Source organism: Pinus tabuliformis, chromosome 4_1, assembly GCF_031772625.1.
Source record: "Pinus tabuliformis cultivar Carrire ecotype Pingquan chromosome 4_1, CPIR1, whole genome shotgun sequence".
Taxonomy (NCBI): domain Eukaryota; kingdom Viridiplantae; phylum Streptophyta; class Pinopsida; order Pinales; family Pinaceae; genus Pinus; species Pinus tabuliformis.
This window is the reverse complement of record NC_142303.1, coordinates 701698846-701712906: the sequence shown is the minus strand read 5'-3', so window position 1 is coordinate 701712906 and position 14061 is coordinate 701698846.

The window sequence follows — 14061 nt, the reverse complement described above, 5'->3', positions numbered from 1 at the left end:
ACACTGCTTTTCTTGAGATTCATGCCTTAATATTATGGTGTTTCTATTCATGGTACTTTATGTGTATACTTTTTGGTAGATCTCTTAATTGCATTTGTTGAAGATTTATTTGTTGTCTAGCAATATGTACCTCTTTTGTCCAAAGTGAATTTCAATCAACATAATGGTAGTTGGGCCTACATGCCATATGGTACTCCTAAACCAAGTTGTGTAGAGTCTAATTGGGATCCCACGTCAGGGAGTTCCCCTAGTTTTTGGCGGTACATTCTAACCTGTCAACAAATTGCTCACCAGCTGAGGGACATTGTAGCTAGTCTGGATGTTCTGCAGGAACAATGGTATGAATACTGCAATGAAACCATTGCATATATTAATCACATTTAATTCATCCAAGGGGAAATTTTAGACCATCTTGCCTTTGTGTGTTGGAGCCATCATTGAACTAGTGAACAACTCAATGAAATTGAAGTGTGTTTGGCTCACATCGACTTACATGTGCATGAAGGTCATGTCCACCCTGTGGGCCAAGGTGTTGTCAATGCACCAAACCCTCCTTTGTAAAAGCCCTTTGTTGGTTGTTTTTTAGTTCTGATTTTGTTTTTGGTTGTATGTCTTTTTTGTCTATGGAGTTCATGTAAATCATGTCAATATATTCTATGTTTTTGTATCATTCTCCTAGCTAGAAAATCCGGTCGGAGTGAAGTCAGGAGAGTGGAGGAGATATGGAACGCAAGTTTTATCTTTTTAATGAATTAATGCAAGTTATTTTACGGACCAAAAAAAAGATTTTACTAGGATTTCCATGGGGAATCAAATCAATAAAGAGTTAATTTATAAAGAAAAATAAGATTTGTGAATAGTTATGTTCTAGGAGAAAATAACAAGGTAAGAAGTACTTTTATTACAATTTATTTATGGTTATTAAATAACTATTAAAGAGTAATTTTTGTTTGTGTAATGTATGGAAATCGATTACGAATGGATTAAAATATAGGAAAATCAAGTTGATGGAGAATTATTAAGGAGGAGAATGTTACAACTATTTTAAATTTAAAGAATGTGTGAAATCAGGGAGAAATTAAAAGTTTTAAAGTTGCCTTTGAAAACAAACGCTTCTTGAAAATAATTTTATTTTCATTTTAATTATGTAGATTGTCATGAAAGAAATTATTGGGTCTATTAATATATAAAACCCTCATTTATCAATTGAGAGAGAGGTTGGTTAGCTTTGGAGATGAAGGAGACTTATGCTATAATGGTTCCTACACACTTGTGTGAACCAAATTCTTGAACTCTGTAATTTATTCATGTTGTTGTGATTTTTATTACTTTCTTTCTATTTGTGAAGTTTTTATTTTATTTTCTAGTTATAGAATGGTTTAAATGAACCAACTTGAGCAAATGATAAATTATTCTAATGTTACTTGATTTTATTCCCTCTTGATATATATTATTCGAAGGAATCAAATCATGATGTTTTCCTCATTTATTTGAAATTTAATTTATTAATGCATGATGTTATTTATTTACAGTTTTCATGCCAAATATATGTACATACCAGAGATTGTGTTTATTTGTTTTGTGTTAATATCTTTGTGTTTGTTAAATATCTGATAGTTAACTTCATCAACATCATTTCTTTACAAATATTACTTGTATTTTTTACCTTCTGATATATACCATTGCCAGGTATCTCATCCAAGATATTTACCTAGGTTGTTGTAGGTAGAAATATTACAATACATGATATTGAATTATTTCTTTACACTCGTTATGGAAAATATGATTTATTATTATTATTTCATACTATTTATTTGAATTGCATGCATTAAGTTACATTAGGTCTATGAATCATATATTTTACATAAGTTCAATTAAATAGAAAATATTAACCACCCATTCTTCTAAAAATGCTCTTATATAATTAATATGGCCCTATATATATTTGCTAATTTGAATACAATTTGAGATTTGAGAATAGAAACAAGGATACCCCTAAGATGAAGTGAGGCTATTTGTTTTGACTTGACGTGAGAGGATTTATATCTTTGGTGAATATCCTTTCAATTTGTTCTTTGTCACCGAAGAAATCTAGGAGCTAACACACCTAAATTACACGTAGTATGTCCAAAAGAATTAAGGTCGGTTTTCCTGAAAAAAACCATGATCCCACTCTCACAAGAAACTTTGATTATGATATGAATGATTCTACCTAAATTACACGTAGTATGTCCAAAAGAATTAAGGTCGGTTTTCCTGAAAAAAACCATGATCCCACTCTCACAAGAAACTTTGATTATTATATGAATGATTCTATCTATTTTTACCAATGTGAACCTACAAACGATATAGTTTAATGTGAGAGGAATGTAATAACATCAGCCCAGGCTAGCAATAAATATTTTTTCTAGACAAATTTCATGAGCCAATAAAAACAGGTACAAAAATAATTTAACCCCAACTATGCATATAAATATTCCAAAGAGGCCATCTCCTAAACAACATAAGCCAAAAGTCGATCTTATCAAAGATTACGAGGATACTTTTTTCTTTAGTAACATTCTTCAGTGTTAGGCATTACAATCCTATTGGGTGCTTGTGCTCAGCCTAAATTGTTTGACACTCTAAACATCCTTCTATGTAACTTACCACATCCTTCTTTAATCCTGGCCAAAAGTACTACTTTTTAACCACTGTAATGGTTTTTTTATAACCTGGGTGACCTGCATAAGGCACCCTATGCATTTCTTTCATAATCAAGTTTTTCACCTCCTGAACATATGCCACATATATACGACCTCTATATACATCTTCCCCAATATCATAATCCATATATTTTTTGCTTCACTTCTTACTACAAACTATTCTTTATGGAAAAATATTATTGATTTGAATTTCCTTATTCTATAAATATGGTTACTATATCTTCCTTTTATAACATACTATTGAAACATGCATTACGTGCACTCTCCAACTGAGAACATATGCCATGTTGTTTTCCTTTCCCTTAATATGCTTAATCTCAATGTCATAATTTGCTAATAACTCTAGCCATTTGATTTGTCAAGCATTCAGATTTGGTTGTTCAAACAAATGTCACAAACCATAGTGATACATCTGCATTTCAAATCTCTATCCCATGATATAATGTCTCCACATATTAAGAGCATGAATTATAGCTTCCAAGTCCAAGTCATGTGCAACATAATTATTTTTATATTCCTTCAGCTTCCTGGACCCATAACACACCATGTGCCCATTCTGCATAATCACTCCTCCCATACCTTCCCTACATGCATCAATGCATACAAGAAAATCCTCATTTGGTTCTGCGACTTTAATATTGGAGCAATTATTAACAAAACCTTTACGCATTGGAATGATTCTTCACACTATGAAGTCCATTCAAACTTGACATCCTTCTTTTGCAATGAAGCGATGGGATAAGAAATCCTAAAAAATCCCCTAAAAAATATTTTTTATAATAGCCAACTACGCCCATAAAGCACCTGAATTTTGTAACATTCTTCAATGCTAGGCATTCCAAAATGGCATTAATATTTTTTGGATCCACAACAATCTTGTCATCATAAATGCTATGGCCCAAATAATGTATTTTCCTCTTATAAAAAGAGAATTTATTAATATTAGAATATAACTAATCTTCCCTAAGCACCTATAAATATAATATCAGGTGTTTCTCATGCTCCTCTTCTGATTCAAAATATATCAAGATATCATCTAGAAAAATAATAACATTTTTTTACAAATATTCTCTAGAGACCCCATTTGTCAAGCACGTAAAAACACCTAGTGCATTTGACAACCGAAAATCCACCACCATGAACTCATAATGTCCATAATAATTTCAAAAAGATATCTTACTGATAGTTTCTTCTCTAATTCATAGTTGGAGATATCTTGATATTAAATCAATCTTGTAAAATAACTTAGCTCCCCAAATTTGATCAAATGGATCATCTATCCTCGACAATAGATATTTATTCTTAATGGTCACTTTGTTCAATTGCCGAAAATATAAACATGGTTGCAATGTTCCATATTTTTTCTTAAAAAAAATATTGGAGCACCCCATGGTGATACATTAGGTCACATATACCCCTTCTTTATTAATTCCTCCAACTATATCTGCAATTCTATGTACTCCGAAGTACTCATTCTATAAGGTACTTTAGATACTAGAGTATCTCTAGGTACCAAATCAGTGGAGAAATACATATACCTCTTTGGAGGTAATCCTGGGATCTCAAAAAATACATAAACACACGCTTTCAATTCAAGATAATCCTCCAAATAGTTTGTTTATCTTTATTGAGTTCCTCCAAATGAGCTACCAAGATATAGCATCCTAAAATTTCTCCTTAGTTGCAGAGCTAATATCTCATTGATAGGCATCGATCTATGGACTCCCTAGACATGCCTCTAATGTTCCTCATCATCAATATAGGTAAAAGAATTACTATGGTATTCAAAAATAACATGGTGCTTCTCCATCAAGTCCATGTTGATCATGAAATCATAAGATCCCAATGAAATTAGATTCATCGCAACCTTTTCATACTCATTCCATTGATATCAATTAGACATTCTTTCACCATTTCTATAACTCTTCTCTTTACTCTTATATCTAATTGAACCAACCATGCCTTACGATGCTTGGTTCTCTCCAAATTAAATTTCTCTACAATTTCGTATCAATATAACTATGACTAGCTCCTGAGTTAATTAAAATAGAAATAGGTTGATTATGTATATTACATTTGATTTCAATCATGCAAACCTGTAAAATAAATTTAGCTTACCAACTTAATAGTCACATGCATCCAACTCACTAGCCTAAATATCATTGTACGTATATTTACATTATCATAAATGGGTAGGTGTGTTAAAAGACTACAAAAGATTCAATGAAAATATATATCGGATAGTGTATTTTGAAGAAAATTTTGGTCTGAAACCTTTGGGAATTGACACAGTGAGATTCAAGTTGCCTAGATTCTTATATTTTATTTTCTATGATGTGCCCTATCTTCCTAAGAGGTGGAAAAAATTGTTGTCTCATATAAAATTTCAACAATAAGGCCATTCCATTCATATCACTGATGAAAAACTTGAAATACAGAGGAATTCTGACAACATGATTGTGATGACAAGAGTGGAAGATGAAAGACCACTAAAGTTGAAAAGGACAACTACACATGCAAAAAATTTTGCATACCTTGGTCATCATAATGAAGGTATAATGCCATTTACTCTTTTGTGGCATGCTAGATTTCATCACACTAATTATGGTAGCCTTTGTTTGTTGAAAATTAATGGTGTTTCTAGTTTGCATACTATTCCTTGGAATTTGAAACAATGTCATGCTTATACCATGGAAAACATAGCAACCAAAAATTTCATGATTCGAATTCTAGAACATGTAGGAAGCTTAGATTGACACAGTTCCATTTGTGCGGGCCTATGCTTGTTCCTTCTATGAATGGAAATAAATATATCATGTATTTTATTAATGTTCACACAAGGATATGTTGGGTGTACTTGTTGAAAGATAAATCTAAGGCTTTTGAAAAATTAAAATAATTTCATATATGGGTTCAAAATTACCACAATCACATATTGGGTCTCTTTGTACTGATAATGGTAAAGAATATACATCTAATGAATTTGAATATTATCTTTGAAAACATGAGATTCAAAACCAAACCACAATTCCATACAATCCTCAAAAAAATGGTGTAGCTAAAGGGTGAACATGACACTTTTAAATATGGTTGATTCCATGATGTTCTTAAAAAATGAGAAATTGATGTTATGGGCCAATGTAGTTCCATGTGCAGTGTATGTGAAGAATGGGTTCCCATGTCATGATCTTTGTAGCAAGACTCCATATGAAATGCGGTATGGCCACATTCCACATCTCAAGGTCTTTGGTTCCACCTATTATTTCTTGATTCCAGTGCAACAAAGAAACAAGCTTCATGCAAGGAGTTGCAAATGCATATTCTTGGGATATTAAAATACCACCAAAGTGTACCATCTTATGATTAACTAAAAAAGAATTTCATACTTTCTAGATATTTATATTCCTTTAATCCACCAAGAGTGATGAAACTATTAATCATCAACTTGATCATCTAGAAATATTACTCATGTAAAGACATATCATGAATTCGGTAATCAGATTGCAAATCTTGAAGGGGGATCACTCTTCAGGGTATATTTTTGGAATCTCCCTTCATAATACAATCTCCCCCTCCTTAATAGGACACTTCATTATAACAGGAAATCCAATTGGATGATGTCATTCAGAGGATTGAGAGGTTGATTTTCGATGATAATGTAGTATCATGAAAAAACAAATTGGGCCTTTATAAAAACATACAAAATGGTTCATCAAGGCACTTGAAAGTGAAAGTGTCCATCCTAAAGATGTGGGAAAGGTTGGAAACAAAAATTATACAAGAAATTATGGAGGTGATGTAGATAATTCAAATTTGAATGATGTATATGATATGGATGTTTCATGCAATTGTGAATTAAATCTATCTACTAAACATTGATCCAAATTCCTTTGAAGAATATTTTTTCTCATTATGAATGGAGAGAATTCGTGCAGGGGTATTATGCTCTCATCAAGAATGGGACATGGAATTTGGTTGACCGTCCATTTGGAACCAAACTAATTGGATACAAGTGGGTCTTCAAAAACAAGGATAAATCATATGTCTCACTTGACAAGCACAAAGCACAACTCATGGAAAAAAGGATTTGCATAGAAAGAAAACATCAATTATGAGGATACTTTTTTCGCCTACCATAAAATGGTCCACCATCCATACTCTAGTTTCCTTGGCAGCATATAATAGATGGAAATTTCATCAAATATATGTGAATACTACTTTCTTGAATGGATACTTGAAAAAGAATGTCTTCATGTCTTATCCCAAAAAAAAATTCATGAAGGGATGCGAATAAAAGGTTTGAAATTTCATTAAATCCTTATATGGACTAAAAGAAGTATCATGAGACTAGTATGAAAAGTCAACTGAGAATCTCCTGAAGTTAAATTTAAAGCACTTTAACCTTGATGATACAATTGTTTTTGTCAAGAAAGTTGGAAAAATTGTTGTATATCTTGTGGTATATATGGATGATCTATTGCTAACAGGGAATAATGAAGGCTATATTGCATCCACAAAGAAATAAATGAAGAAATATTTTGATCAAAACTCAAAGTAAATATCCATATCTAGAAAAATTATATTGGAGAACCATTGAACAAACTTGGTGTTGGGACAGGGTTCTCTAGGGTCAATTTTGGGGCAAAAGCCCAAGTTTTGGGGTAGAAACTTAGAGTTTTGTTATGTAAAGTGTAAAGTCTCTACAAGTTGTGGTCACAGAGTGCGTAGATGGTAAAGTGTCATAAAGGTTTTTACCCTTTGTTTATGTAAATTGTGTCGGCTTGAGTAGATCTACCCGTGGTCCGCAGACCATGGGATTGTATAAATAGGTGTGACTTATAGAGTCTAAGGCATGAAGATAAGTGAAGTACACGAGATAGAAGCAAAGAGAAAATAGTCTTAGAGTATAAGAGAGCCTCTGCAACTGTGTGCGTAGAGGCCTAGGGTGGAGTCTACAACTGAGTGTGCAGGTTAGTCTCAAGTCTGTAAGTAGAACTGAAGTATCAATAAAGAGATTATTCTAGAAATATATGTGTTTTGTCTATTTACTTTTGTTATAAATGAATGCGTTTATGTTGTAATGAATGATGGATTTATGATTTATTACTGTATTGATGCGTGATTCCAGATGTTTTAAATTGCTATAAGAACACAAGTAATAATAACTATTTACGCGAAGAATATATTGTTTCATGTTAAAGTTATCAAGTAATTAAGTAGATTTGGGTAAGTACAGAATTGGAAGTGATCATAGAGGCATGTAAAGGGTTGATTGACCTGTTTAGGGTCCGCGAAGGACGGTCGTAGACCTTCACGAAGGTCTAGAGGTCGATTAAGAGAGGTACATCGATAAGCCCTAAAGTCTTATTGATCTGTACGAAGGCAGAATTAGGGTGAAAAATGGCATTACATTAATCTCTAAGTGTGAAAACTTGGTTCCAACATCCCCCCATACTGCTTCAGGTGAGACTTCAGTCCACGCTCCACGGGTTGATGCTGAAAGGGCCAGTAGTGTAGGGATTTTTTTGGCAAACTTAACTCTAAACCTGGGTTAGGACCCACTAAGCCAACCAATGGTTCTATTGCGGGGACCGGGATCTGCATAAAGAGATGTGTGATGTCGCATCACTGGAATCCAACTAAGAAGGAAATTAAGGATTGGTTGGATAGAAAGATCCATGAATTCATGACGCAAGAAAATAGAAATCTGCAATTGACGAAAGAATAATGGTTGGACAGATATCTATACACAAAGATACATGAAATTTTCTTCTGTTCCTTCCCAATCAAACTATATGAATGGATCGCTAAATTGGCAGACAACCAAGGAAGGTGGAGGCTTGACAGTCCGATAGTGTGGATCTAAGAGTCAGTGTGGAGATTGGAAGCCTCTGAAAATAAGATCGTGCGTGATGTTGATCACTGGCTTGATTGTGTCATAAGAGGATTTTTGACAGAACTTGTGGTCGATACCTCGGTCAGCTACAGCGAAGTAGAGAAACGCTTCTTCAAGGGACCGCGAGGTAAGTATTTGATGTCTTTGAATACTTAGATTAAGATGCTCTTGTGTACAAAAGAGGGCTATTCCATTACCTTGATGTTTGGAGCTACACGAAGTGGAAATTTCTTCAAGGATAAAGGGAGAATAGGCCCTGAATATACACCGTTGATTGAACCTCCTCTAAGTGACGACAAGGGAGAAACATAGGCTTCACTGCAGAGCGCAATCCAATTAATAAAGCAAGGGCTTCTATGAATACTTTAGCCATCTACACCAACCCCATCTTCACCTCCATAGCATGCACCTTCACCCACACCACTGCCACCTCCGCCACCGTTCAATATGGTGAATGCAATGAAGTTGCCCATTTTCAAGGGCTTGGGGAATGAGGACCTGGACCAGTTTTGGTTCATTCTGAAGGCCGTGTGGATAGCCCAAAATATTATAGATGACTAGATGAAGAAAGAAACTTTGGTTACTACTTTACAGAATCGTGCACTAAGATGGTACTTTAAGTACTGCACTAATAACCCGGCGATCACGTTGGCAAACATTCAGACAATGATGAATAAGGAATTTAGTAGGCCTAAGTCTTAAGTGCAATCGGTCGTTGGATTCAAGGAAATGATGATGAGGCCTGGTGAAACACCCTGAGAGCTGGATTAGAGACTGAAATTCCAGATCCACGAAGCTAATATGAATCTTACGGATGGACAGCACCACGAATGGTTTGTAGCTTTGCTCTTGCCTCACCTAAGGGTTTCCTTATCACAGCAAAAGATTGGGACCCAGGCATAATCCATGGAAATTGCAATGAGATTGCATGAGATGCCAATTCAAGATGCTTCCTTGGGAGTTTAGTAGATTCATGCAAAGTTGTAGAATCTTTTCTTAGAGTTTCAAAGTCTAAAGAATGATAGAGCGGCTTGGCCAGAGGCCTGCTAAGAAGTTTGGTGTCTGAAATGTAAAAGCTAGGGGCATGATAAATATCACTGCCCTGTCTTCATGAATTATGTTGCAGGAGGAGAGTAGATGCCCCTGAGGCCGGAAGCTCAAGCAGGGCCTAGTACAGGGCCCGCATTGTGGTGGGTTATCTATCAGGAAGCTAGAAAGCATGTGACTGACAATTGTCACTTGCTACAGAAATTCATGCAAACACTGCAACAGTTCTTCTGCAAATTTTGTAAATGAGTGGGGCACGATGAGCGTAATTGTCATAGCTATGAGCTAATGATGGAAAGAATGCATGTGTATCGAATGTAAACCGAAACTTGGCCTCCAAATCAAGGCATTGGGGGGGCACACAGAGGATATCAAGGGCGCAAACAAGGTAGAGGAGGTGGAGGAGGACCTGGTAGAGGTCAAGGACAAGTTATTTGTTATAATTACGTAGTGCCAGGACACTATGCGCGGGAGTGTACAAGCCCAATGTGCCTATCGTGCTGATTGATGAGCCCCAAAAATGGACAATTATTTGGGCTCATTGAACCTCCTAAGTTGACTTAATCCACCATTCTCATTGGTTTATTGCATGTTTTTTATTATTTTTATGTTAATAGAGTGAATTTGGTTAGTCATTATGCCAACAAGTCTAATGGGTGCTTTGTGTAGCCTTTTTGGTCCACTTGGAGACAAAATTGAAGGTCTTAATGAGCACTTGGCAGCCAAATTCGTGGGAGAACAAGCTAGAGGATTTGTAGGAAGGTGTCCCCCTCATTTATGGGCCCTTACCTCGAATTCTCCACCATCAGCTCGGAGTTCAAAGGCCACCAAATCAATGAGCTCAAGGGCAGCCAAGCAAGTCAAGTTGGACTGTTGTTAACTACAAGTCTTGGGCAGCCAAGTCCCTAAATTTTAGGAGGACTGTTGGGTCCTCAAATTGTATAAATAAGAAGGCTTAGGGCCTCATTTTGGTTGGCCAGTTAGTCATTTTGTTAGCCAGTGAATATTAGCTAGTTATCCAGTAGATAGTAGCTAGTAGTTAGTAATTTCATAGCCTTGTTGTAGTCATTTTGTAATTCGATTTGTATGCAATAGATTAGCTTTGCTTTCAGCTCATTCTCAAGCTCTCCTTGTGGACAGTTTTGATGTAACTCTTCATTCTTGATTAATAAAGATGAATCCAGCTTTGCACCAGCTCTAAATCTCTCTTGGGAGGCTGTAGCTCTCGGGGTTGGGCCCATCTCAAGCGCCCAGTACCTCCCTTGTTTATCTTTATGTGTGTTCGCTGCGTTCTTAAAATAAAATCTGCTCTTTAGATCTTGCTTTGTTATTTTGGTTGTTTTTGTTGGTTAAAGTAGCTTTTTATGTTTGGGAATCGATTGGTAGGAGTTTTTCATGCATCTAGATCTTTCAGAATGTTCTTGCTCACGTGATGTACATGGCTCTCTTTCCAAACGAGGCTGTTGTTTATTCATTTCATTGACAGTTAGATTAAGTTAACTAGGACTTAGTTTGTTTGCAAGAATTCATTGATTCGGTTGAATGTGCATTGTGCAGGGCATCTCTATCACTCACTCACGCGGTCAAGCTTCATCAGAGCCATCTGATTCATCCCATATCTAGGCTTCTCGCTTCACACCCATCCTCTTGTCCACGTAACCCTACCTTCTTCTCCATTGTTGTCTCAACTACCTTAAAGCCAAATCAGCCTTCCACATATCATCTCACCACTCCCTCCATCAGTTCCTGGGTCACTTCAGACCCCCATCCTACCTCCATAACCATCCATGCATCTTCCATCAATCACCCATCCTCAAAACTCCCATTTCGAAACATCCTGTAGAAGAATTACAGAACTTCCTGTAGAAACCCCTGCAGACTTCCTGTAGAAGTTCAAAAACACGGTTTCATGGCATCCAGACTTTTTGAAACTCTCAAAAAGAATGTTAGGGATCCCTTAGACCCTCTCTGTACCATCCCAACCTTTCCCAAAGCATTTCAACCCTTGATCCATCCCTGCGCAGTGGAAAACTAGTTAGAAGCACATGCATGATAATTTCAACAACTTAAGCAAAAATACAAAAAGATGTTTTCTTCAGATAGTGATAACTTAGACACATGCATTTTACCTTCCTAGAAGTAATGGCATCTCTTCTCGTGGTTTGCGTTCTCATTTTTGCATCAGTAGGACTAGTTGGTAGAATTAGGGTTTGCTAGGGTTTGGATTTCTTTTTGGCTTTCAGTTTCTTTCCGCAAGTAGATTAGCTTCCTTTGAGTTAGCTTTCGTCCATCAGTTAAAAAGCTTCTTCTAAGAGCTCATAGAAGTTGGCTTAAGCTCCTATCGGACTTGTGCTAGCTGACCAAGTGACAGCTGCGGCAAGAGCTAGTACTTGTGCATACAGCACCGTCGCTTCCAAGTTTGTTACGAACTACCGGGTTGATAAAATTAAAGAAGGGAGTTCCAAGAGTTGTAGCATTATTGCTACAATACTGGGGCCCACCATCTTTTTGGCGCCGTTGCCGGGGAAGCGTCAGAGTATTGGTGATTGTCGCTTTTCTTCTATTTTCCACTACAATCTTCTGCTAAGTAGTTTATTTCATTTCCATTATGCAATTTCGTTTATGCAAAAGTAGATTAGCATTTCCTTCTTTCATAGATTAGCATTTCAATTCCGCAATTTCATTTCTGCAAGCGTAGATTAGCATTTCAATTCCGCAAGCGTAGACTAGCATTTCATTCCTGCAATTTCATTTGAGCAAAATAGATTAGTCCTTTCCTGCTTTCATTTCAATTCCGCATGTTCATTTTAGCAAGATAGTTAGTTGCAGTTCAATTTGTTTCAGTTTTGCAAGTAGAAGTAGAAAAAAAAAACAAAAAATCAACCAAAAGGATTTCATTTCATGCCTTGTAGGAGTAGAGATAAGTTAGAAAAATATTTTCACAACACCCCCCTTTGCTTCACACAGCCAACCTTCTCTCTTCTTCGGTGGTTGTGACTAAGAATAACCCTGGGTGGACATCAAGACATATCTGAATAACCTCTAGGGGAGAAGAAGAAACCATTCCTCTGGAGAAAATGGCTACAAGCAGAAATGTTGGGAGCAACACCTTGTCCAAAGATGAATTTGAAAATCAAATCGAAGGTTTCAAGAGTGATATGAGGCAGTTTCTTGCCATGCAACTGGATACCTTGCGGATCCAAAAGAAGCAAGAAGAAGCCAAGAGGGCTTTGGCCATTTTTTGTCCTAGGTGCACTAGAAAGCATCCTAGGAACGAATGTCCATTGTACTCTATAGAAGTGTGTTTTGTCTGTGAAGAATACCATCCTACAGATCAGTGCCCTTCCTTGCCCAGAATCAAAGCTGCATATCAGAGAGCCAAAGGAGCCACTGAATCACTCTATTATATGAACCAAAGGAGGCTGCATGGACCTAGATCTTACCAGCAGGAACTGCAAGGGACATCCGAGACCTATTATGACCCCTATCAAGCCACTTTCATGCCTTCTTGGGGTCCCCCTGCTCATCCTTCCTGGTTCACACCTCCTCCTTGTTCCTTCACAGATCCATATTATGCCCAACCAGTTGCTCATTCATTTCACTCTTATGCTTAGCCACAGCCTCAGTGGAATGCACATTATCAGGAGTGGAGGCCCCAGTACAACTCTCATCCCGCTCATTTTCCTCCACCACCTGCTCATCCACAACCATCGCCTCCTCTCCACCAAGGCAACCCCAAACGCCTACCCAACCACAATGCCATCCATCTCCATCTCAATTACACACCTCCACTCAACTACCCGTACCACCATTTCCAAAACCATACAATGGAATAGCTCAACCCAGTTGCAAAGCTGAGGCACAACATGTGCAAATGACTCCTCTTGAGCTCAATGATGTTCACCAAAGCTCAGGAAGAGTGTTGCAAAACAGAGATTATGTTGACAACATTGAAGGACCAAAGGAAAAAGAAGATTCAAAAGAAAATATTAGAGAACCATGGGCTGCACTTGATGAAGAGAAGAGATCAGAATCAGAGATCGAGAAAGCTTCCTCATGGTTACCATCAAATCTTCCATGTATTCAAGAGAAAGATCAGCAAAAGGAGGAAGATGAGAAAGTCATGATAGAAGGTGACATGAAGAATGATCCAGATCAGCAAAAGGACCGAGGATATCAAAGCTATATTGAGACATGGTTCCAGACAGTCACTAAGTTGCAGCAGTACTCTCCTCCTCAGCTATGTTTTGTACTTTCAAAGTCAGATCATTTTGTCTCTGAAATTTGGATAGTTGTCAAAGCATGCATTCCGAGCCTTCACATCATCTTTTCTCTAATCTCGATGTGCACATGGCTCCATTGGAAGCATTCTTATACTTGAGAACGATTTTGTTTTTTCAAGTAGCGTAGGGT